This window comes from Dendrobates tinctorius, unplaced genomic scaffold, assembly GCF_039654945.1.
Source record: "Dendrobates tinctorius isolate UK_male_01 unplaced genomic scaffold, ASM3965494v1 ptg000023l, whole genome shotgun sequence".
NCBI lineage: Eukaryota > Metazoa > Chordata > Amphibia > Anura > Dendrobatidae > Dendrobates > Dendrobates tinctorius.
The window spans coordinates 14,699,419-14,724,142 of record NW_027361691.1 but is presented as its reverse complement, the minus strand read 5'-3'; the positions used below and the strand labels follow the sequence as shown (position 1 = coordinate 14,724,142).

General features: G+C 45.7%; 1 protein-coding gene across 1 annotated transcript in view; it reads right to left on the bottom strand.

Annotated features, from left to right (window-relative positions):
- The window catches only part of FAT3 (FAT atypical cadherin 3), a 745,842-nt gene extending 727,531 nt beyond the window's left edge, over positions 1 to 18,311 (bottom strand). The window contains exon 1 of the mRNA XM_073569283.1: positions 18,146 to 18,311. The gene's annotated coding sequence lies outside the window, so the exon portion shown is untranslated. The remainder of the gene's footprint in view (positions 1 to 18,145) is intronic.
- Between the last annotated feature and the right edge of the window lie 6,413 nt (positions 18,312 to 24,724).

The window sequence follows — 24,724 nt, the reverse complement described above, 5'->3', positions numbered from 1 at the left end:
TTAATTCAGGGATTATGCAATTTTTTTTAAATTATTCTTTTCCCACAATCCAAAGTTATTCCCTCTCCGTAGATTTGGGCATAACTGCATCGCACCATTCATTGACTATAGAACAGACAGAAATAGCTGATTTATGGCAGTCCCATGGACAATGAATAAACTAGAGGTATGAATGCTCAACCTCTGTTCTTTTGAGATGGGTCCTAGAGTCCTGTTCCCAGTAGACGTACCAAGTAAGACATCCCCATCCAATGGACAGGGCATCAGTTGAAATCCGCCAAAGATTAAAAAAAACGATCCGTTTCCGTTTGATAATAAACGGATGCAGCGGGTCCGTTTTTTGGTCGGATCCAAAGTCAGGAGAGAGAGAGATTGAAAGATTTTCGCCGCGTCCAGAGCGGCGTTTAGGGTTAAAATGCATGCCAGGAAGGAAACTTTTGGGCATGCGCAGTTTAAAATAGCAGTCCGCCACTAGAAAAAACGTTATAGTGTCCGTCTACTCCGCCCGGCAGATAATAAAAATCTACCGGATCCGTCAAAAAACAGATGCAACGGACGACCATCAGTCAAAATCCGCCACTAACGCAAGTCTATGGGGGAAAAAAACGGATCCGCCAAAAAACTGAAGTGTGAAAAAGGCCTAAGTCTTGGGAAAATCCCTTTAAGTCCCTGTACCGCCAGTAAGACCCAATTTTTATAAGGAGTTAGAATTTATTTTAGATTATTTTTTTTAAAAGATTGCCCATTATCTTCTACTTCAACCCCTAAAGAGTTGAAGATTCCTTAGAATATTAAACCTGTTCACACTTAGTCTCTCGCTTATGCCGGAGATGGCGCCAGGATTAATCACAGCGTGAGAACGCTATGGGGCAGGGATCCCCCTTGGTAGCCTTTCCCTTGTCTCAAGCACCGTCTTCCCATTACTCATGTATTCCTGTGTACGCATATTGTTCCACAGTTCTATGTACTGTGCCGTGACTAGATTAATCACTGCGAGGAGTCCACTGGGAACGCTGGGATATATGGAGGAAACGCAGCTCCCCGGACAATACGATGGAAGCGCCAGAAGATACTGTTTATTATCAGCAGTGCATAGAAGAAGATAGCCGATGCCTATTCTGCCTATTTATACCTAATTACCAGATTTACATAGATAAAAGTATAGTAAATTAGTTTTACTGCCAAGGACAAACAAACAAGGTCAGCATTTATTGCAAAAAAAAAAAAAATTATAAGAAAAAAAAATAGAGCCATCTCTCAAATTTTCCTAAACAAACTAAATTCTGGATATAGTTTAGGCCGCACCTCTGCTTAACCTAGAAACAATCTCTATAAGTAATTCTCTGTGAGCCCCACCCTTGCTTACCATCTGGTAAGTAAGCCCCACCTCTGCTCCGCCAAGAAACCCCCCTTTGTACGTGTTTAGATGTAAACCCTACACCTCATTTGCCTAGAATCATCCTATGTGTTTATTTTAAGCCCCACCCCTGATTAGGCTAGAAAAGCCCTCTATATGTAAATATTTGTAAGCCCCGCCTCTGCTTAACTTAGAAACAATCTCTATATGTAATTATCTGTGAGCCCCACCCTTGCTTACCATCTGGTAAGTAAGCCCCACCTCTGCTCCGCCAAGAAACCCCCCTTTGTACGTGTTTAGATGTAAACCCTACACCTCATTTGCCTAGAATCATCCTATGTGTTTATTTTAAGCCCCACCCCTGATTAGGCTAGAAAAGCCCTCTATATGTAAATATTTGTAAGCCCCGCCTCTGCTTAACTTAGAAACAATCTCTATATGTAATTATCTGTGAGCCCCACCCTTGCTTACCATCTGGTAAGTAAGCCCCACCTCTGCTCCGCCAAGAAACCCCCCTTTGTACGTGTTTAGATGTAAACCCTACACCTCATTTGCCTAGAATCATCCTATGTGTTTATTTTAAGCCCCACCCCTGATTAGGCTAGAAAAGCCCTCTATATGTAAATATTTGTAAGCCCCGCCTCTGCTTAACTTAGAAACAATCTCTATATGTAATTATCTGTGAGCCCCACCCTTGTTTACCATCTGGTAAGTAAGCCCAACCTCTGCTCAGCCAAGAAACACCCTTTTGTATGTGTTTATATGTAAACCCTACACCTCATTTGCCTAGAATCATCCTATGTGTTTATTATTTTAAGCCCCACCCCTGATTAGGCTAGAAAAGTCCTCTATATGTAAATATTTGTAAGCCCCGCCTCTGCTTAACTTAAAAATACCCTTTATATGTATATTTGTGCAATCCCCACTCCTGGTTAGCAACACCTTCTTTATGTACATATAGAAAACAGAAAAACACACATTTGGTAGCCGTCTTGTTACACACATCAGGAGAACTTTATACTAGAGCAATATGGGAAATATACGACCAGGAAAAAATATGCAGCTAATGAATTCTTTTGAGAACCTGATATTACAATGCTGTAGGTAAGCCCTGAAAGGCGGTGGCCGCATCTTATATCGGCCAAACCAGGTGACAGGATCCCTTTAACTTCTTTTGCCAACAACTTTATCTTTCAAAAGGCGGAAGAAAGAACAAGAGGATCTGCAATCTTGGACCTAATTCTTACCAACAGGGAGGAAATGGTTGAGGAAGTAAAGGTGGTTGGGAATGTAGGAGGCAGCAATCATGGATCATGCTATCCTCGAATTTTGGATTACAAGAGGAGGAAGACCAGCGAGAAAGGTTGGACTTCAGAAAGGCAGATTTTAATGGACTCAGAAAGAGGGTAGGAAAGGTTCAATAGCTTGATGGTCTAAGGCAGTGGTCCCCAACCTTTTTTGCACCAGGGACCGGTTTCAAACAAGACCATTCTTCCATGGCCCGGTAGGGCGGGGATGGAGGTGTGGCAGGGGCGGGGCTTTGGTCATAAGGGGGCGGGGCTATGGACGCGGTTGTAGTGTAGCAGTGCATACTTATAATTAAATAACATTTATAATGTGACTCAACTCACCATAGGTTTTGAATGAGTGCTCCATCACCCCATTCTTGCCTGCTCCATCACCCCATCACTCCCTTCTCCCCATCACTGCCATCTCTCCATCATTGCCTTCACCCCATCACTGCCTACACCCCATCACTGCCGTCTCTCCATCATTGCCTTCACCCCATCACTCCCTTCTCCCCATCATTGCCTTCACCCCATCACTGACGTCTCTCCATCACTCCCATCATGGCCTTCTCTCCATCACCCCCATCATGTCCTTCTCCCATTACCCCCTCATGGCCTTCTCCCATCACCCCAGGCATCATGGCCTTCTCCCATTACCCCCTCATGGCCTTCTCCCATTACCCCCCTCATGGCCTTCTCCCATCACCCCAGGCATCATGGCCTTCTCCCATTACCCCCTCATGGCCTTCTCCCATTACCCCCCTCATGGCCTTCTCCCATCACCCCAGGCATCATGGTCTTCTCCCATTACCCCTCTCATGGCCTTCTCTCCCCATCACGGTCTTCTCCTCATGTCCCCATCTCCTCCAGGGCCAGGCTCCACCTACACAAACACAGACAAACACACACACACACAGACAGACATACATACACACACCACCTCTCACCTGTCGCAGCATCCCCCTCGCTTCCTCGCTCTCACACAGCAGCGGCGCGCTCCTCTCTGTCAGTCAGAGACAGGAAGCGCGGGCGGTGGGCAGGAAGCTGGACGGGTCCTTGCAGCTCCGCTCCTGCTATTCCCTCTTGCAGGCAGCGGAGCTGCTTGATCGCTCCCTGCCCGCCGCTACACGCAGTTTAAGAATTGCTGCGCGCCGCCCCAGCCCCCGCTACGCCACTGACCGCCCCTGGCTTCCCTTGTGTCCGCGGACCGGCAAGGGCACTGCAGCGGCCTGGTGCTGGGCCACGGACCGGCGGTTGGGGACCCCTGGTCTAAGGGACAAAAATGTCCACGAAGGATGGGAGATTTTGCTAAATGAAATTCTGAAAGGGGGAAGACACAGATTAGATATTAGAAAAACTTTTTGACAGAGTGATCAATGAGTGGAAAAGGCTGTCAAGAGAGGTGGTGAGTTCTCCTTCAATGGAAGTCTTCAAACAGAGGCTGGACAGACATCTGACTGGGATGATTTAGTGAATCCTGCATTGAGCAGGGGGTTGTACACGATGACCCTGGAGGACTCTTCCAATGCTAACATTCTGAGATATGAGTCAGCCCCACCTCTTCTTAGTCTTGAAACACCCTTCTATAGATACAGGTGAGTAAGCATATATGAGCAACACACATTTAGCCTAGAAACACCTTCACTATATGTACTGTATATGTGTAAGTCCTACACCTGTTTAGCTTACAAATTCCCTCTGTGTGTATATTTGTCTAAGTCCCACCCATGCTTAGTCCAGATTTACCCTTTATGAACATCTATGTAACCTGAAATTTTCTTAGCTTAGAAACACCCTCAAAATATACATTTGTGCAAGCCCCACGCTGGTTTAAGCTAGAAACACCCTCCATAGGTGACTTTATAAGCACCATACAGTCCCCACATAACAGTACCATTCAATAAACATAGTAACAGGACTACGGGCGCGGTGACTATACCATAGTACCAATTCTTACATGTTAACAGTACAATGCTATCCCTGTATAACGGCGCTATCCATCCAACATTCTGCCTAACTGTGCCCATTTAATGACCGTATTACCAGTACCGTATCCAGCAGTGCTTACATAACAGCGCCATTCACTGACCACGCGACAGTGCCTTAGAGAGCTAAGAATGCCGCTACACAGTGCCATAACTGATATCATGACAATAGCTCCACTATTGGACGGAGAGGCGGGTGAAGCATAGCCGTCCCCAAAATTTTGCCCAGATTTTGCTGACGCCATCCTATACGAAACTGGCCATTGTAAGGCAATTATGGCAGAAAGTGCTAAAACCAACCATGCGATGTCTGTTACGTTACATAGGACTGCATAGTATAAACACTGTGATGTACCCTTTAAATGACAATGTCAGCTCTGCTCTATCTACACGTTCTAACAGCGGGTTCTCCGAGCGCTAATATTGGGCACATTTGCTGCAGATCGGGTCGATTCTTTCCTCTTGTTGAACGCTCAGCCCCACTGTGTCTGGGGGGGGGGGGGGGGGAATGATGTGATTAGAATGCGGCCCATGATTGTGAAATGTAGCAGAGCTGAGCGTTTGCTATGAATACTAATACGTATCAGCTCAGCTATGTGCCAGTGCCTTGAAGGAAATCCCGGCTACACATTCCTCCACTCGCACAAATATGCAAAACATTTTAATGATTTTAGAGGTTCAGCTTATATGTGGGGATTTGTCAGATTGCCCCCAAGATACAGAAGTCTCTTTCCAATTCATTACAAAGGAACACAAGCCCAGCCCGGCAGCGCAATAAATGAGCCTCGCGCTACAAAAGAGCCTGGCAATAAAGAGGTTAACAGCGGAAAATGACAAACTGTAACAAGTCACCACACACAATGCATAGAAAAGCACAAACACCATCACATATAGGAGATACACATGTAGCGGCGCTGGGAGATAACAGATGCAGAGTGCGGAGTGGATACAGCAGAGCTGAGCGTGTAAAATAACGCTGACGGGTTGGTGACATTTCTAGCAGAGTGGCCGATTATGGTTACAGCACAGCTGTTGTGTTTTTTTTGCTGACATTTAAAGATTTAGAGGAGCTGAGACTTTACAGGTGTAGCAGAGCTGTGTTTTAAACATAGGACCTATTTTTTAAGGATCGGTTCCGTACAGCAGAGCTGAGTTCTTGAGACATACACTAGTATACAAGTATAGCAACCTGAGCTTATAGGATATAACAGAGGTGAGATTTTCAGACAGAGCAGAGCTGAGTTCTTCTGATCTACCTGAGCTTGCATGATACAGCAGAGCTGAGTGTTGTACTGTTACAGCATAGATGTGGAGTTTAGATATAGCAGAGCTGTTCTGTTGGAGGGGTTATTGTATAGCAGAACTGAGCTCCTTACATGCGGTATACAGCAAAACTGACTTATTATGATTTAACTGAGGAGTTATGATATAGCAGAGCTTTTATCATGCAGCAGAGCTGAGTTTTAAAGCAGCGCTGTTCTTTTTAGGATCGGTTCTGTACAGCAGAGCTGAGTTCTTGAGATATACACAAGCATATAGCAGCCTGAGATTTAGGATATAAAAGGTGAGATTTTTTTGATAAAGCAGAGCTGAGTCTTTTATAGTTACAGCATGTATGTGGAGTTTAGATATAGCAGAGCTGTACCTTTGGGTGGTTACGGTATATAGAGCTGAGCTTTTTTAGATGCAGTATACAGCAAAATTGAGTTATGATTTAACTGAGATTTATGATGCAGCAGAGCTGATCTTTTACGATGCAGCAGAGCTGATCTTTTACGATGCAGCATTACAGAGCTTTTATGATGCAGCAGAGCTGAGCATTTATGATGCAGCAGAGCCGAGATTTTATGATATAGCAGAGTTGTGTCTTTTACAGTTACAGCATAGATGTGGATTTTGGATATAGCAGAGCTGCTCTTTTGAGGGGTTACGGTATAGCAGAGCTGTGTTTTCAAGAAACAGCATACAGCAGCCTAAGCTTACAGGATATAATAGATATAATATGAGTGTGATGATTTTTCAGATGTAGTAAAGCCGGGGTTCTCAGATATAGAGATACATATTTTTTTTTGTAAGGTACTGCACTGTGGTATACAGGAGAATCGAGTTTTTTAGATATAGCCGTTCTGATTTTTCCAGATATTGCAGAGCTGAGTTTGTCATTTCGCATAGTTCGTTAATAAATAACAATGAAGAAGGTTTATAACAATGGGCGTAGACAGTAACCAATTTTGCCGCATGCACAGGAAACGTCTGCCCCCGCCATTCCGAATCTGATACTTACAGTTGTGGCCAAAAATATTGACACCCCTGCAATTCTGTCAGAAAATACTCATTTCTTCCTGAAAATGATTGCAAACACAAATTCTTTGGTATTATTATCTTCATTTAATTTGTCTTAAATGAAAAAACACAAAAGAGAATGAAGCAAAAAGCAAAACATTGATCATTTCACACAAAACTCCAAAAATGGGCCAGACAAAAGTATTGGCACCCTCAGCCTAATACTTGGTTGCACAACCTTTAGCCAAAATAACTGCGACCAACCGCTTCCGGTAACCATCAATGAGTTTCTTACAATGCTCTGCTGGAATTTTAGACCATTCTTCTTTGGCAAACTGCTCCAGGTCCCTGATATTAGAAGGGTGCCTTCTCCAAACTGCCATTTTTAGATCTCTCCACAGGTGTTCTATGGGATTCAGGTCTGGACTCATTGCTGGCCACCTTAGAAGTCTCCAGTGCTTTCTCTCAAACCATTTTCTAGTGCTTTTTGAAGCGTGTTTTGGGTTATTGTTCTGCTGGAAGACCCATGACCTCTGAGGGAGACCCAGCTTTCTCACACTGGGCCCTACATTATGCTGCAAAATTTGTTGGTAGTCTTCAGACTTTATAAAGCCATGCACACGGTCAAGCAGTCCAGTGCCAGAGGCAGCAAAGCAACCCCAAAACATCAGGGAACCTCCGCCATGTTTGACTGTAGGGACCGTGTTCTTTTCTTTGAATGCCTCTTTTTTTCTCCTGTAAACTCTACTGTATGCTGATGCCTTTGCCCAAAAAGCTCTACTTTTGTCTCATCTGACCAGAGAACATTCTTCCAAAACGTTTTAGGCTTTTTCAGGTAAGTTTTGGCAAACTCCAGCCTGGCTTTTGTATGTCTCGGGGTAAGAAGTGGGGTCTTCCTGGGTCTCCTACCATACAGTCCCTTTTCATTCAGATGCCGACGGATAGTACGGGTTGACACTGTTGTACCCTCGGACTGCAGGGCAGCTTGAACTTGTTTGGATGTTAGTCTAGGTTCTTTATCCAACATCCGCACAATCTTGCGTTGAAATCTCTTGTCAATTTTTCTTTTCCGTCCACATCTAGGGAGGTTAGCCACAGTGCCATGGGCTTTACACTTCTTGATGACACTGAGCACGGTAGACACAGGAACATTCAGGTCTTTGGAGATGGACTTGTAGCTTTGAGATTGCTCATGCTTCCTCACAATTTGGTTTCTCAAGTCCTCAGACAGTTCTTTGGTCTTCTTTCTTTTCTCCATGCTCAATGTGGTACACACAAGGACACAGGACAGAGGTTGAGTCAACTTTAATCCATGTCAACTGGCTGCAAGTGTGATTTAGTTATTGCCAACACCTGTTAGGTGTCACAGGTAAGTTACAGGTGCTGCTAATTACACAAATTAGAGAAGCATCACATGATTTTTCGAACAGTGCCAATACTTTTGTCCACCCTCTTTTTTATGTTTGGTGTGGAATTATATCCAATTTGGCTTTAGGACAATTCTTTTTGATTTTTTTCATTTAAGACAAATTAAATGAAGATAATAATAGCAAAGAATTTGTGTTTGCAATCATTTTCAGGAAGAAACTGAGTATTATCTGACAGAATTGCAGGGGTGTCAATACTTTTGGCCACAACTGTAGCATCTAGTGCCCTTTATGACTGTGCAGTACCGCCACCAATAAACGATTACTTGCCACACTGCACACAGCAGGGGGCGCTCTAAGTGGCACACGATGGGTAAAATTGGCATGTGCGTGCGTGAGATAAGAGGATGGGATCCTGCTCTGGAGCACTGTGTGCTGCACTGCAGAATATGTTGGCACTATATGTATTTTTTCCATGGCATAGCATAGAGAGCAGACACAGCCATGGAGACCGGCACATTCATTCTTCCAGGATGGGAACCTCTAGGGGAACCCTTCCGTCAGACAGCTAACACGCATTTTAATTGGCTGTAAATAAGGAAAAAAAAAACAGATTAACAAGAAAACCACCCGGACTGCGGCCTAATAAAGGAAAGCATTAAATGGCTAGCTACTCCCTCGCTACACCGCACAGCCACCGCCGTCAGGGGCTATTAATTAGGATTTATTTTTCCCAGGTAAATAGGACGCTGTTTGTATATTTCTGTCCCGGCCTAATACGCCTGGTAAGGAAAAAAGATTCAAGCTAGATGGAAGAGAAATCTGCAAATAACTCCATAAGTAGGGCGAGCTCATCTACAGCTGCTTTCAGCTTCCCTGCAGCACCCCCGCAGGTGAAACAAGGTATTGCACAGGTCATATTAGCATCAACAGCCAGAGCGGTTAAAGCTTCAGCATGCTGGGTCCTCCAGAGGGAGAGAGAAGCTTGGCGGTCACTTCTGCTAAGAGATGAAGACCCTGAAGGAAGAACTATTATAACTAATAGGGCGTTTAAAGGGGATTTCTTAAGTATACATCCCCTTTAAGTGTAAGAAAACGGCACAGTCTCTAGGAGGACCATCTTGCCTAGATAAGACATCTGGACTTTAAGATGTGGCACAGTGGCCCCGGTGACAATCACCATGGACCACGAGGGATCATAGTCCACCTCTATACCTCCAGTGCATTCCCAGTGTCTCCCAGTGTCCGGCTCACCATGGTGGCAGTGTGATGGGTTTTGGCTGCTGGGTTCCCGCCAGCCATTGTTGGCGTCACACGCCGGGCCCGTGTAGAATTCATGCCATCTCACCGCTTTCATTGTTTTGTGCTCTTCAAAATAAAACTCAGCGCTGCCTAATAACCGTGAGCATCTCACGTCACCATGGAAACGCCGGCAACATTCCACCGATCAGGAAGAATCTTTTTCACAATTTTTTTTTCTTTCTTATAACGGACGGAGGGCGCCAAATAACTGAGAGATAATAAACTCCCAGGAGACACCAGAGAGGGGACAGAACAAACGCAGGAATCCTCCCGACCACAGCAAACGTGAGGGGAAGATACCGTGCAGGAAGCAGACATATCGGGGCACGAGGGGCCCAACCCCAGAAAAGACCCCAGCTATACAAATGGCATAGGATAGGGGAAATGGAGGGGGGGTGAAGGTGCTCTATACAGTTTTAGGTTAGAGATCGATCCATCTACCAATCTATTATCTATCTATCTTCTATCTATCTTTTATCTATTATCTATCTATCCCATTATCTATCTATCCATCTATCTATCCCAGTATCTATCTATTATCTATCTATCTATACCATTATCTATCTATCCATCTATCTATCCCATTATCTATCTATCTATTATCTATCTATCCCATTATCTATCTATCCATCTATCTATCTATCCCATTATCTATCTATCCGTCTATCTATCCCATTATCTATCTATTATCTATCTATTATCTATCTATCCCATTATCTATCTATCCCATTATCTATTTATTATCTACCGTATCTGTTATCTTTCTCATTATCTATCAATCCCATTATCTATTATCTATGTATCCATCTATCTATCTATCCCATTATCTATTATCTATCTATTATCTACCATATCTGTTATCTATCTTTCTCATTATCTGTCTATCACATTATCTATTATCTATCATATATGAATTATCTATCTATCCATCTCATATCTATCCCATTATCTATCTATCCATCGATCCCATTATCTATCTATCCCATTATCTATCTATCCCATTATCTATCTATTATCTATCTATCCATCCCATTATCTATTATCTATCGTATATGAATTATCCATGTATCCATCTCATATCTATCACAAGCCAACATATATCAGTCAGTGTAATCACAGGCCAGTCCTCGCACAGCCTATCATCCATGTTCTGCTCTCCGGGGCACAGACACTAAATATTTCTCATTATTTATGCCGCTCGTCTTCTTCTCGTCTTTTGTACAGGGATTACTCCAGGGTTAAGCACACACGTGTTGGAGATGAAAACTCCGTCACACAAAGAAATGACAATCATTTTTTTAAAAATACAGCAAATTATTTTGGATTTGTTGCTTATTGATTTTTTATTTCTTCTTTAGTTTCATCATTTACCTTTCATTTTTCCAACAAAGATACCGTATGTATTTATAACTCTATTCCGAGGATTGCTCCTGGTGAAAAGAAAAAAGCCACACTGTAAAATACTTGTAATTTGGTCATTAATAGGAGCTGCAATACCACACAGAGCCTGAGGACAGGTGTGGCGCTGTTTATGGACTCTTCCGTCCGGGGGTTGTCTCTACAGACACTCCCAGGGTGGTGAGACGCTGCCGTCCACGCAACTTTGGACTAATCATCCCGAGGCAACTGGAATCATCCCTCAGGATCCCGTTAAGTTCTATAGGGCACTTTTATTTGAGCACTATAGAGCGTTATTAATTAGCCACTAATTTCAGCACCGCAGTTACACCAGCGCGCCTCAGGGCGTTATTACTTGCCTACTGTAAATAACCACATGGCGTTATAATTTAGGCACAACAAACTATTGATGTCTGAACACTATGTTTGTTTTTTCAGCACCATATGGCACCATTAGTGAGCGCTTATGGACACTGCATGGCATTATTATTTGAGAACTGTATGGTTATTATTTCAGCATTATATGGCGCTATTATTTAGCCACTTATCTCAGCACACAGTGGTATTATTATTAAACCACTGTGTGTCACTATTTGGTGAGAACTGGATAACACTGGCATCTGAACACTACATGGCATTATTATGTGCGCACTTCATAGTTATTATTATGACAGTATTGTATGGTTTTATTATTTTGGCACTATAAGGCGCTGCTATTTCAGTACTATGTGGTTTAAGCTATATAGGTCATTAAGGTCATTGTTATTTCAGTACTGTGGAGTGGTATGATTTCAGCACTGTATGGTGTCATTATTTATGTACCATAGGGCACTGTTATGTCAGTAATGTGGAGGTATTTTTTCAGCACTGTATGGTGGTATTATTTATGTACTGTATGGTGTCATTATTTATGCACAATAGGACACTTATTCCAGTACTGTGTAGTTAATATTTCAGCACTGTATGGTGCCATTTATGCACCATAGGGCAGTGTTATTTCAGTACTGTGCAGATATTTCAGCACCATATGATGGTATTATTTCAGCACTGTATGGTGTCATTATTTATGAACCATAGGACACTGTTATTTCAGTAACGTGGATGTAATATTTCAGCACTGTATGGTGTCATTTATGCACCATAGGGCACTGTTATTTCAGTACTGTGCAGATATTTCAGCACCATGTGATGGTATTATTTCAGCACTGCATGGTGGTATTATTTATGCACAATAGGGCACTGTTATTTCAGTAACCTGGATGTAATATTTCAGCACTGTATGGTGGTATTATTTATGCACCATAGGGCACTGTTATGTCAGTAACGTGGATGTAATATTTCAGCACTGCATGGTGGTATTATTTATGCACAATAGGGCACTGTTATTTCAGTAACCTGGATGTAATATTTCAGCACTGCATGGTGGTATTATTTATGCACCATAGGGCACTGTTATTTCAGTAACCTGGATGTAATATTTCAGCGCTGCATGGTGGTATTATTTATGCACAATAGGGCACTGTTATTTCAGTAACCTGGATGTAATATTTCAGCACTGCATGGTGGTATTATTTCTGTACTGTATGGTGTCATTTATGGACCATAGGGCACTGTTATTTCATTACTGTGTAGATATTTCAAAACCATATGTTAGTATTATTTCAGCACTGTTTGGTGCAATTACTTATTCATCATAGGACACTTATTCCAGTACTGTGTAGTTAATATTTCAGCACTGTATGGTGCCATTTATGCACCATAGGGCACTGTTATTTCAGTACTGTGCAGATATTTCAACACCATATGATGGTATTATTTCAGCACTGTATGATGTTATTATTTATTCACCGTAGAACACTTATTTCAGTACTGAGTAGTCAATGTATGGCGGTTTAATTTGTGCGTTGTCACTCTCATTCTTCCAACATCCTAGGCGCTCTTTGGGCACTGTATGGAACTTTTAATTAATGATGGTATGGCGGTATTATATGTAAGAAAGTAAGAAACTACTATTATGATCATTTTTTTCTGAAGTATTTACTATTTATCTCCAGAAAAAGGGAATATTTTGCTTTGGAGCCTGCACATACTGTAGTTCAGCCGTATCTAGCGCCTCGTACATGTGCGCTCCCAGTTTATAGGAGGCGTTACGGTACTTTTTTCCTGCCTGGTACAAGGGAGCGGAGGCTGCACGGTGGCGCAGAGGTACGGGGTGGATGTAGCAGAGCTGAGCGTTACCCAGCGAGGGAGAATGTGTCCTGTTACCAGATCTCTCCCCGCATTCTCCTCTCTGAATTACACCCGTAACCCTAGAAACTGACGGTGAAAAGAGCCAGAGAACTTGTTTCTCTTGGCAGGAGCCGGGATAACGATTAACGGGCACAAAGGCTTCGGTTGAAATTTGCTTAAAAAAAATTAAATAAATGCATTTTCGCGGGGGACGACGTCGCGGAATCCCGCTGAGGATTTTTTATTTATTTTTGCTCTCTCCCATGTGGGGGGAGAATGACAGAATCCCAGCGAGATCCGCCATTGTCACCCGTCCGCCATCACTTCTGGGGAAATGAATGGAAGATGCCAAAGAAGAAGGACTGATCCGAAAATAAAAGTTTATGCCCCCCCCCCCCCCAAGTCCTGTTAAAGGTGGCAAATGTTACCAGCGGACAGCGATGCACTGAGCCCACAGACCGGCCATTGTGGCTTCCAAAGTCACCTCCTAATCCTGAATTTCTGTCAACCGTCAGCGTTAACATAGAAGAACTGAATTAAGTGAAGTCTCAGAGCAGCGCTCCCGGCAGCAACCGCAGCTTTGGCTTTAAAAAAAAATGATGCATTAACTCTTCACCTGCCGTGCCGACATCAAAAATCCAGCTACCTTCTATTATCCCACCGGCATTAAAATCGGGGAAGGGCGACCATGTACCATCACAAGCATCTCCGTAGGTACGAAAGAACAATAGTGCTGCTCATCCTGAGCTTGCTGCTTCACGAATAAAACAGTAGAGACTGATGCATCGCAACGATAGAAGGAAGTGTAAAAACGTGGGGGTTCAAGCGCACAATTTATGGACAGCGCTACGGAATAGGATGGCGCTATCAGAATAAGTTAACCATATGAAGAGGAATAATTGGAATCCGTGAGTCCTAATGGGGAATTAATGCACGGGAGAACTTCCAAAAGTATGGAAAGCCTATAGCAATGTTCATCCTGGGCCTCCTCGTTCATGAGACTAATTCCAGAGGAGAAGAAAAGACTGACACGTGAACACAGCAGCAGAAGAACGCGAATAAATGGCTGGTAGTCAGGTCAGACCGATGTGTCAGTCAAGGCCACTGCGATGAAGATGGAAGTACAGCACTGCGGAACATGTTGGCACTATATATATATATATATATATATATATATATACACACAAAAATTAACTATAATGGCTGCCATAGGAGGTCATTATTTTATTGCACCGTCCCCTAATTCACTGCACGGCAGTACATCCCTAACAATTAAAAAAAAAACCTTTAACACTTTTCATCCTGAGCTACCTGATTCATGAACATAATCCGAGAAGAGCAGTAAAAACTGACACATGCAAAATGCATCGGGAGGCGATGGGGTAAAACCAGCCACAAGAGCGCCGCTGGAGGCTCCTTCAGGATCAGCAGGGGACAGACAGATGCAACACTCCTGTCTATGTTACATCTGAATATTCCCCAATAACGGATGAGCGCTGGAACAGCGGTCACAGACTCCACAATCATTTCTCAGCATCCACATTTCATTTACAACAGCAACTTCCTTGTAAAATTCCTAAAAAGGGTAGAAAAAAAAACTGGGTTGATTTTGTCCAAAAACAGAGCCACTCTGGTCCACAGGTTGCTTGCGGTATTGCAGCTCAGCTCCATTCACTTCAATAAAAGAGAGCACGGGGAGAGGATGTGGACAGATGTGGCGTTGCTCCTACTACAGAACAGCGATGTTTTCCGATCCTTTCTTCGCCGTTATCGCCGCTCTTGTTACTGCGACTTCTGATTCATGAATATGATTTATGTGCAGCAGTGATGATAAAATGATATACATATGTGGAAGAGGATTCGTGAGGCCTTGTACACCAAGAACACTACAGGCCGACAGAGTTCACCATTACCAGCTCTAATCACTGCGTTTTCTGTGTCCTCCTATGACCCTGCTCATCCTGAGCTCTCTGGTTCATGAATATAATCCAAGATCTGCAGTAGAGACTGACACACATTGCAACAAGAGGAGCATAACCACCAGCAGCCAGAACAATGCAGATTTAGAGCCTGGTAGTAGCACAATGGTCACAGTATATAGATATATCAAGTATATATAGATCCACTTATTGTCATATATACATATACAGTATGTGTGCAGCTACACAGGAGTGCGTGACATATATATTCTCTGGTATAAAGAGTAACAAACACACAGAGAATTATCTGCCAGGACTCCTGTTATTAGCAATGCCCCCTGTAATTACAGGGAATCCCCCTTTATTGCCCCTATTATTTAGCACCTCAGCTTACAGTGTGGGGCAGGTGGAGGGGGCCGACCCCACAGAGCAGACCCTCCAGGGCAGACCCCCACCGCACACCAGGGAAGACCCTCAAGACCTCCCCGAGCAGACCCTCCAGGGCAGACCCCACTGCACACCAGGGAAGACCCTCAAGACCTCCCTGAGCAGACCCTCCAGGGCAGATCCCCTAGAGACCCCTGAACAGACCCTCCGGGGCAGACGCCCAGTGCACACCAGGGAAGACCCTCCAGACCTCTCTGAGCAGACCCTCCAGGGCAGACCCCTAGAGACCCCTGAACAGACCCTCCGGGGCAGACCCCCAGTGCACACCATGGAAGACCCTCCAGACCTCTCTGAGCAGACCCTCCAGGGCAGACCCCTAGAGCCCCTGAACAGACCCTCCGGGGCAGACCCCCAGTGCACACCATGGTAGACCCTCCAGACCTCTCTGAGCAGACCCTCCAGGGCAGACCCCTAGAGACCCCTGAGCAGACCCTCCGGGGCAGACCCCCGATGCACACCATGGAAGACCCTCCAGACCTCTCTGAGCAGACCCTCCAGGGCAGACCCCCTAGAGACCCCTGAGCAGACTCTACAGGGCAGACCCCCAGTGCACACCAGGGAAGAACCCTAAAGACCTCCCTGAGCAGACCCTCCAGGGCAGACCCCCGATGCCCGCCTGCACCCCTGCGCCGAGCCCCCATCCCGATGTTTGAGCCGGCACCATCTGTCACCCACCAGACCGTGGAAACTTTCCCCTCTCCCTGCTCCGTTTTTTCACTGAAGATGCGTTTTCTCCCACACAGTCTGAGCTCCGGGCACAGCACCCAGTGCCCGCCACAGCACCCAGCGCCCACCACACCCCGTTCCCACCACAGCGCCCACCACGGCATTCAGCGCCCACCACGGCATCCAGCGCCCACCACAGCACCCTGCACCCACCACAGCACCCTGCACCCACAGCACCCAGCGCCCACCACAGCACCCCGCGCCCACCACAGCAGCCAGCGCCCACCACAGCACCCAGCGCCCACCACAGCACCCTGCGCCTACCACAGCACCCTGCACCCACAGCAGCACCCTGCACCCACAGCACCCAGCGCCCACCACAGCACCCCGCGCCCACCACAGCACCCCGCGCCCACCACAGCACCCAGCGCCCACAGCACCCTGCACCCACCACAGCACCCTGCACCCACAGCACCCAGCGCCCACCACAGCACCACGCGCCTACCACAGCACCCCGCTCCCACCACAGCACCCAGCGCCCACCACAGCACCCAGCGCCCACCACAGCACCCTGCACCCACCACAGCACCCTGCACCCACAGCACCCTGCACCCACCACAGCACCACGCGCCTACCACAGCACCCCGCGCCCACCACAGCACCCAGCGCCCACCACAGCACCCAGCGCCCACCACAGCACCCTGCGCCTACCACAGCACCCTGCACCCACCACAGCACCCTGCACCCACCACAGCACCCTGCTCCCACCACAGCACCCTGCACCCACCTCAGCACCCTGCACCCACAGCACCCACCACAGCACCCCGCGACTACCACAGCACCCACCGCAGCACCCCGCGCCCACCACAGCACCCACCGCAGCACCCCGCGCCCACCAAAGCACCCCGCACAAACCACAGCACCCCATGCCCACCACAGCACCCAGAGCACACCACGGCACCCAGCGCCCACCACAGCCAGTATCACCAGTAGGGTCACTATACTGGGGGAGGGGGAATCTCCTGGTGGTCTTCCCAGGGTTTTTACCCGGGGTAGTTGCAGCCGTCATCTGTCATGTGTGTCCCATGTGCAGCCATGTGGCTGTCCAGTGATATCAGGCCCCCGTGCACACTGTGCAGCCGGCAGAGCGAGCGCCGCATGTGCTGTGTGTGAGGAGCCTACAGTGTGTGTGCTGCACCTGCCGGGACTGAGGCAGCAGAAGGGTCATGTGGATGGGAAACATTCTGCTACACTGAGTGCCTGCATCCTCAATCTGACCCCTCCTGCCCCGGTCTGCTCAGCCTCCTGCCCCGGTCTGCTCAGCCTCCTGCCCCGGTCCGCTCAGCCTCCTGCCCCGGTCCGCTCAGCCTCCTGCCCCGGTCCGCTCAGCCTCCTGCCCCGGTCCGCTCAGCCTCCTGCCCCGGTCCGCTCAGCCTCCTGCCCCGGTCCGCTCAGCCTCCTGCCCCGGTCCGCTCAGCCTCCTGCCCCGGTCCGCTCAGCCTCCTGCCCCGGTCCGCTCAGCCTCCTGCCCCGGTCCGCTCAGCCTCCTGCCCCGGTCCGCTCAGCCTCCTGCCCCGGTCTTCTCACCCTCCTGCCCCGGTCTGCTCAGCCTCCTGCCCCGGTCTGCTCAGCCTCCTGCCCCGGTCTTCTCAGCCTCCTGCCCCGGTCCGCTCAGCCTCCTGCCCCGGTCCGCTCAGCCTCCTGCCCCGGTCTTCTCACCCTCCTGCCCCGGTCCGCTCAGCCTCGTGCCCCGGTCTGCTCATCCTCCTGCCCCGGTCTTCTCAGCCTCCTGCCCCGGTCCTAAGGTCACATCAGCCAGAAACTTTCAGGCAGGAGCAAGGTAACGGGAACTTCTCCCAAGAGCAAGAAGACACAGTGGAGGAAGCCTGACGATGGCACTCACCCGGGCTGCAGGCGGAGACGAGCTGCGGGCGGAGGAGATGTGCTGCAGGCTCCTCACTCCCATCCATAGGGAAGCCGGGCTGCGAGAAGCCGCACGCTGCCTGCAGCTCTGCACACAGAGCCGCCTGTGACTGGGAGCCTGAGCCTGCCCCTCCGCCAGGAGAGTTCCCAGCCCACTCACCGCCACAGCGCAGCCTACTGGGGAACCCTCCTGCTGCCGCCTGCGTCTCCTCTCTACCCCGGGCTCAGCTCCTCTCCTCCTGGGCACCAGATAGCACTCTTATGTATTGTCGGGGGGCACAGGCGCTAAAGCAGAGAGAATGGCAGGAAAACAGCAGAGGAGGATGATTCTAGTCCATGATATAGGCAGGAAAATAATATATATATACCGTCTATATAGTTTATATTTTTTTATATATTTATATTACATTTTTATTGTGTCTCTATTATTAACCCCTTCATATACCCCCCTTTTTTCCCTTTTCCTCTTTCCTTCCTCCCCTTATTTTATCTTTATGGCCATACTCCCATGTGAGGGCTCGTTTTTTGCGGGACGAGTTGTACTTTTCAAAGACGCCATTCATTCTATCATGCGATGCAATGGAAAGCGGGAAAAAAAATTCCAAATGAGCAGGAAATTCCAAAGAAAACCCTCTTTCTTGTTAATTTTACATTTTTTTTACCATGGTCACTATACGGGGTCGGCCATTTATAACGTTGTATCCAAAATGGCCGACTTCAAGATGGCCGCCATGGTCACCACCGATCCTGAAAAGTTTCCCTCCTCCCATATACTAATGTGCCACAAACAGGAAGGTGATATCACCAACCAGTCCCATTTTATACATGGCGCACCTTATATGGTAGAACTGACCCGGTAACACGGTTCTCCATGTTGGCATGAGTCCGCAGACACTAAACATGTATGTCTGACAGTAATATCAGGGGAATCTACTGTATGTCTGACAGTAATATCAGGGGAATCTACTGTATGTCTGACACTGATATCAGGGGAATCTACTGTATGTCTGACAGTAATATCAGGGGAATCTACTGTATGTCTGACACTGATATCAGGGGAATCTACTGTATGTCTGACAGTAATATCAGGGGAATCTACTGTATGTCTGACACTGATATCAGGGGAATCTACTGTATGTCTGACAGTAATATCAGGGGAATCTACTGTATGTCTGACAGTAATATCAGGGGAATCTACTGTATGTCTGACACTGATATCAGGGGAATCTACTGTATGTCTGACAGTAATATCAGGGGAATCTACTGTATGTCTGACACTGATATCAGGGGAATCTACTGTATGTCTGACAGTAATATCAGGGGAATCTACTGTATGTCTGACAGTAATATCAGGGGAATCTACTGTATGTCTGACAGTAATATCAGGGGAATCTACTGTATGTCTGACACTGATATCAGGGGAATCTACTGTATGTCTGACAGTAATATCAGGGGAATCTACTGTATGTCTGACACTGATATCAGGGGAATCTACTGTATGTCTGACACTATCAGGGGAATCTACTGTATGTCTGACAGTAATATCAGGGGAATCTACTGTATGTCTGACACTGATATCAGGGGAATCTACTGTATGTCTGACAGTAATATCAGGGGAATCTACTGTATGTCTGACACTGATATCAGGGGAATCTACTGTATGTCTGACAGTAATATCAGGGGAATCTACTGTATGTCTGACAGTAATATCAGGGGAATCTACTGTATGTCTGACAGTAATATCAGGGGAATCTACTGTATGTCTGACACTGATATCAGGGGAATCTACTGTATGTCTGACAGTAATATCAGGGGAATCTACTGTATGTCTGACACTGATATCAGGGGAATCTACTGTATGTCTGACACTATCAGGGGAATCTACTGTATGTCTGACAGTAATATCAGGGGAATCTACTGTATGTCTGACACTGATATCGGGGGAATCTACTGTATGTCTGACAGTAATATCAGGGGAATCTACTGTATGTCTGACACTGATATCAGGGGAATCTACTGTATGTCTGACACTATCAGGGGAATCTACTGTATGTCTGACAGTAATATCAGGGGAATCTACTGTATGTCTGACAGTAATATCAGGGGAATCTACTGTATGTCTGACACTGATATCAGGGGAATCTACTGTATGTCTGACAGTAATATCAGGGGAATCTACTGTATGTCTGACAGTAATATCAGGGGAATCTACTGTATGTCTGACACTGATATCAGGGGAATCTACTGTATGTCTGACAGTAATATCAGGGGAATCTACTGTATGTCTGACACTGATATCAGGGGAATCTACTGTATGTCTGACAGTAATATCAGGGGAATCTACTGTATGTCTGACAGTAATATCAGGGGAATCTACTGTATGTCTGACAGTAATATCAGGGGAATCTACTGTATGTCTGACACTGATATCAGGGGAATCTACTGTATGTCTGACAGTAATATCAGGGGAATCTACTGTATGTCTGACACTGATATCAGGGGAATCTACTGTATGTCTGACACTATCAGGGGAATCTACTGTATGTCTGACAGTAATATCAGGGGAATCTACTGTATGTCTGACACTGATATCGGGGGAATCTACTGTATGTCTGACAGTAATATCAGGGGAATCTACTGTATGTCTGACACTGATATCAGGGGAATCTACTGTATGTCTGACACTATCAGGGGAATCTACTGTATGTCTGACAGTAATATCAGGGGAATCTACTGTATGTCTGACACTGATATCAGGGGAATCTACTGTATGTCTGACAGTAATATCAGGGGAATCTACTGTATGTCTGACAGTAATATCAGGGGAATCTACTGTATGTCTGACAGTAATATCAGGGGAATCTACTGTATGTCTGACAGTAATATCAGGGGAATCTACTGTATGTCTGACACTGATATCAGGGGAATCTACTGTATGTCTGACAGTAATATCAGGGGAATCTACTGTATGTCTGACAGTAATATCAGGGGAATCTGCTGTATGTCTGACAGTAATATCAGGGGAATCTACTGTATGTCTGACACTGATATCAGGGGAATCTACTGTATGTCTGACAGTAATATCAGGGGAATCTACTGTATGTCTGACAGTAATATCAGGGGAATCTACTGTATGTCTGACACTGATATCGGGGGAATCTACTGTATGTCTGACACTGATATCAGGGGAATCTACTGTATGTCTGACAGTAATATCAGGGGAATCTACTGTATGTCTGACACTGATATCGGGAATCTGCTGTATGTCTGACAGTAATATCAGGGGAATCTACTGTATGTCTGACAGTAATATCAGGGGAATCTACTGTATGTCTGACACTGATATCAGGGGAATCTACTGTATGTCTGACAGTAATATCAGGGGAATCTACTGTATGTCTGACACTGATATCAGGGGAATCTACTGTATGTCTGACAGTAATATCAGGGGAATCTACTGTATGTCTGACAGTAATATCAGGGGAATCTACTGTATGTCTGACAGTAATATCAGGGGAATCTACTGTATGTCTGACAGTAATATCAGGGGAATCTACTGTATGTCTGACACTGATATCAGGGGAATCTACTGTATGTCTGACAGTAATATCAGGGGAATCTGCTGTATGTCTGACAGTAATATCAGGGGAATCTACTGTATGTCTGACACTGATATCAGGGGAATCTACTGTATGTCTGACAGTAATATCAGGGGAATCTACTGTATGTCTGACACTGATATCGGGGGAATCTACTGTATGTCTGACACTGATATCGGGGGAATCTACTGTATGTCTGACACTAATATCGGGGGAATCTACTGTATGTCTGACACTGATATCAGGGGAATCTACTGTATGTCTGACACTGATATCAGGGGAATCTGCTGTATGTCTGACAGTAATATCAGGGGAATCTACTGTATGTCTGACAGTAATATCAGGGGAATCTACTGTATGTCTGACAGTAATATCAGGGGAATCTACTGTATGTCTGACACTGATATCGGGGGAATCTACTGTATGTCTGACACTGATATCAGGGGAATCTACTGTATGTCTGACAGTAATATCAGGGGAATCTACTGTATGTCTGACACTGATATCAGGGGAATCTGCTGTATGTCTGACAGTAATATCAGGGGAATCTACTGTATGTCTGACAGTAATATCAGGGGAATCTACTGTATGTCTGACACTGATATCGGGGGAATCTACTGTATGTCTGACACTGATATCGGGGGAATCTACTGTATGTCTGACACTAATATCGGGGGAATCTACTGTATGTCTGACACTGATATCGGGGGAATCTACTGTATGTCTGACACTGATATCGGGGGAATCTACTGTATGTCTGACACTGATATCAGGGGAATCTACTGTATGTCTGACACTGATATCAGGGGAATCTACTGTATGTCTGACAGTAATATCAGGGGAATCTACTGTATGTCTGACACTGATATCAGGGGAATCTACTGTATGTCTGACAGTAATATCAGGGGAATCTACTGTATGTCTGACACTGATATCAGGGGAATCTACTGTATGTCTGACAGTAATATCAGGGGAATCTGCTGTATGTCTGACACTGATATCAGGGGAATCTACTGTATGTCTGACACTGATATCAGGGGAATCTACTGTATGTCTGACACTGATATCAGGGGAATATACTGTATGTCTGACAGTAATATCAGGGGAATCTACTGTATGTCTGACACTGATATCAGGGGAATCTACTGTATGTCTGACACTGATATCGGGGGAATCTACTGTATGTCTGACAGTAATATCAGGGGAATCTACTGTATGTCTGACAGTAATATCAGGGGAATCTACTGTATGTCTGACAGTAATATCAGGGGAATCTACTGTATGTCTGACACTGATATCAGGGGAATCTACTGTATGTCTGACACTGATATCAGGGGAATCTACTGTATGTCTGACAGTAATATCAGGGGAATCTACTGTATGTCTGACACTGATATCAGGGGAATCTACTGTATGTCTGACACTGATATCAGGGGAATCTACTGTATGTCTGACACTGATATCAGGGGAATCTACTGTATGTCTGACAGTAATATCAGGGGAATCTACTGTATGTCTGACACTGATATCAGGGGAATCTACTGTATGTCTGACAGTAATATCAGGGGAATCTACTGTATGTCTGACACTGATATCAGGGGAATCTACTGTATGTCTGACAGTAATATCAGGGGAATCTGCTGTATGTCTGACACTGATATCAGGGGAATCTACTGTATGTCTGACACTGATATCAGGGGAATCTACTGTATGTCTGACACTGATATCAGGGGAATCTACTGTATGTCTGACAGTAATATCAGGGGAATCTACTGTATGTCTGACACTGATATCAGGGGAATCTACTGTATGTCTGACACTGATATCGGGGGAATCTACTGTATGTCTGACAGTAATATCAGGGGAATCTACTGTATGTCTGACACTGATATCAGTGGAATCTACTGTATGTCTGACAGTAATATCAGGGGAATCTACTGTATGTCTGACAGTAATATCAGGGGAATCTACTGTATGTCTGACAGTAATATCAGGGGAATCTACTGTATGTCTGACACTGATATCAGGGGAATCTACTGTATGTCTGACACTGATATCAGGGGAATCTACTGTATGTCTGACAGTAATATCAGGGGAATCTAGTGTATGTCTGACACTGATATCAGGGGAATCTACTGTATGTCTGACACTGATATCGGGGGAATCTACTGTATGTCTGACACTGATATCAGGGGAATCTACTGTATGACTGACACTGATATCAGGGGAATCTACTGTATGTCTGACACTGATATCAGGGGAATCTACTGTATGTCTGACAGTAATATCAGGGGAATCTACTGTATGTCTGACACTGATATCGGGGGAATCTACTGTATGTCTGACACTGATATCGGGGAATCTACTGTATGTCTGACACTGATGTCGGGGGAATCTGTATGTCTGACACTGATATCGGGGGAATCTACTGTATGTCTGACACTGATATCGGGAGAATCTACTGTATGTCTGACACTGATATCCGGGGAATCTACTGTATGTCTGACACTGATATCCGGGGAATCTACTGTATGTCTGACACTGATATCCGGGGAATCTACTGTATGTCTGACACTGATATCGGGGGGAATCTACTGTATGTCTGACACTGATATCGGGGGGAATCTACTGTATGTCTGACACTGATATCGGGGGAATCTACTGTATGTCTGACACTGATATCGGGGGAATCTACTGTATGTCAGACACTGATATCGGGAGAATCTACTGTATGTCTGACACTGATATCGGGAGAATCTACTGTATGTCTGACACTGATATCGGGAGACTCTACTGTATGTCTGACACTGATATCGGGGGAATCTACTGTATGTCTAACACTGATATCGGGAGAATCTACTGTATGTCTGACACTGATATCCGGGGAATCTACTGTATGTCTGACACTGATATACGGGAAATCTACTGTATGTCTGACACTGATATCCAGGGAATCTACT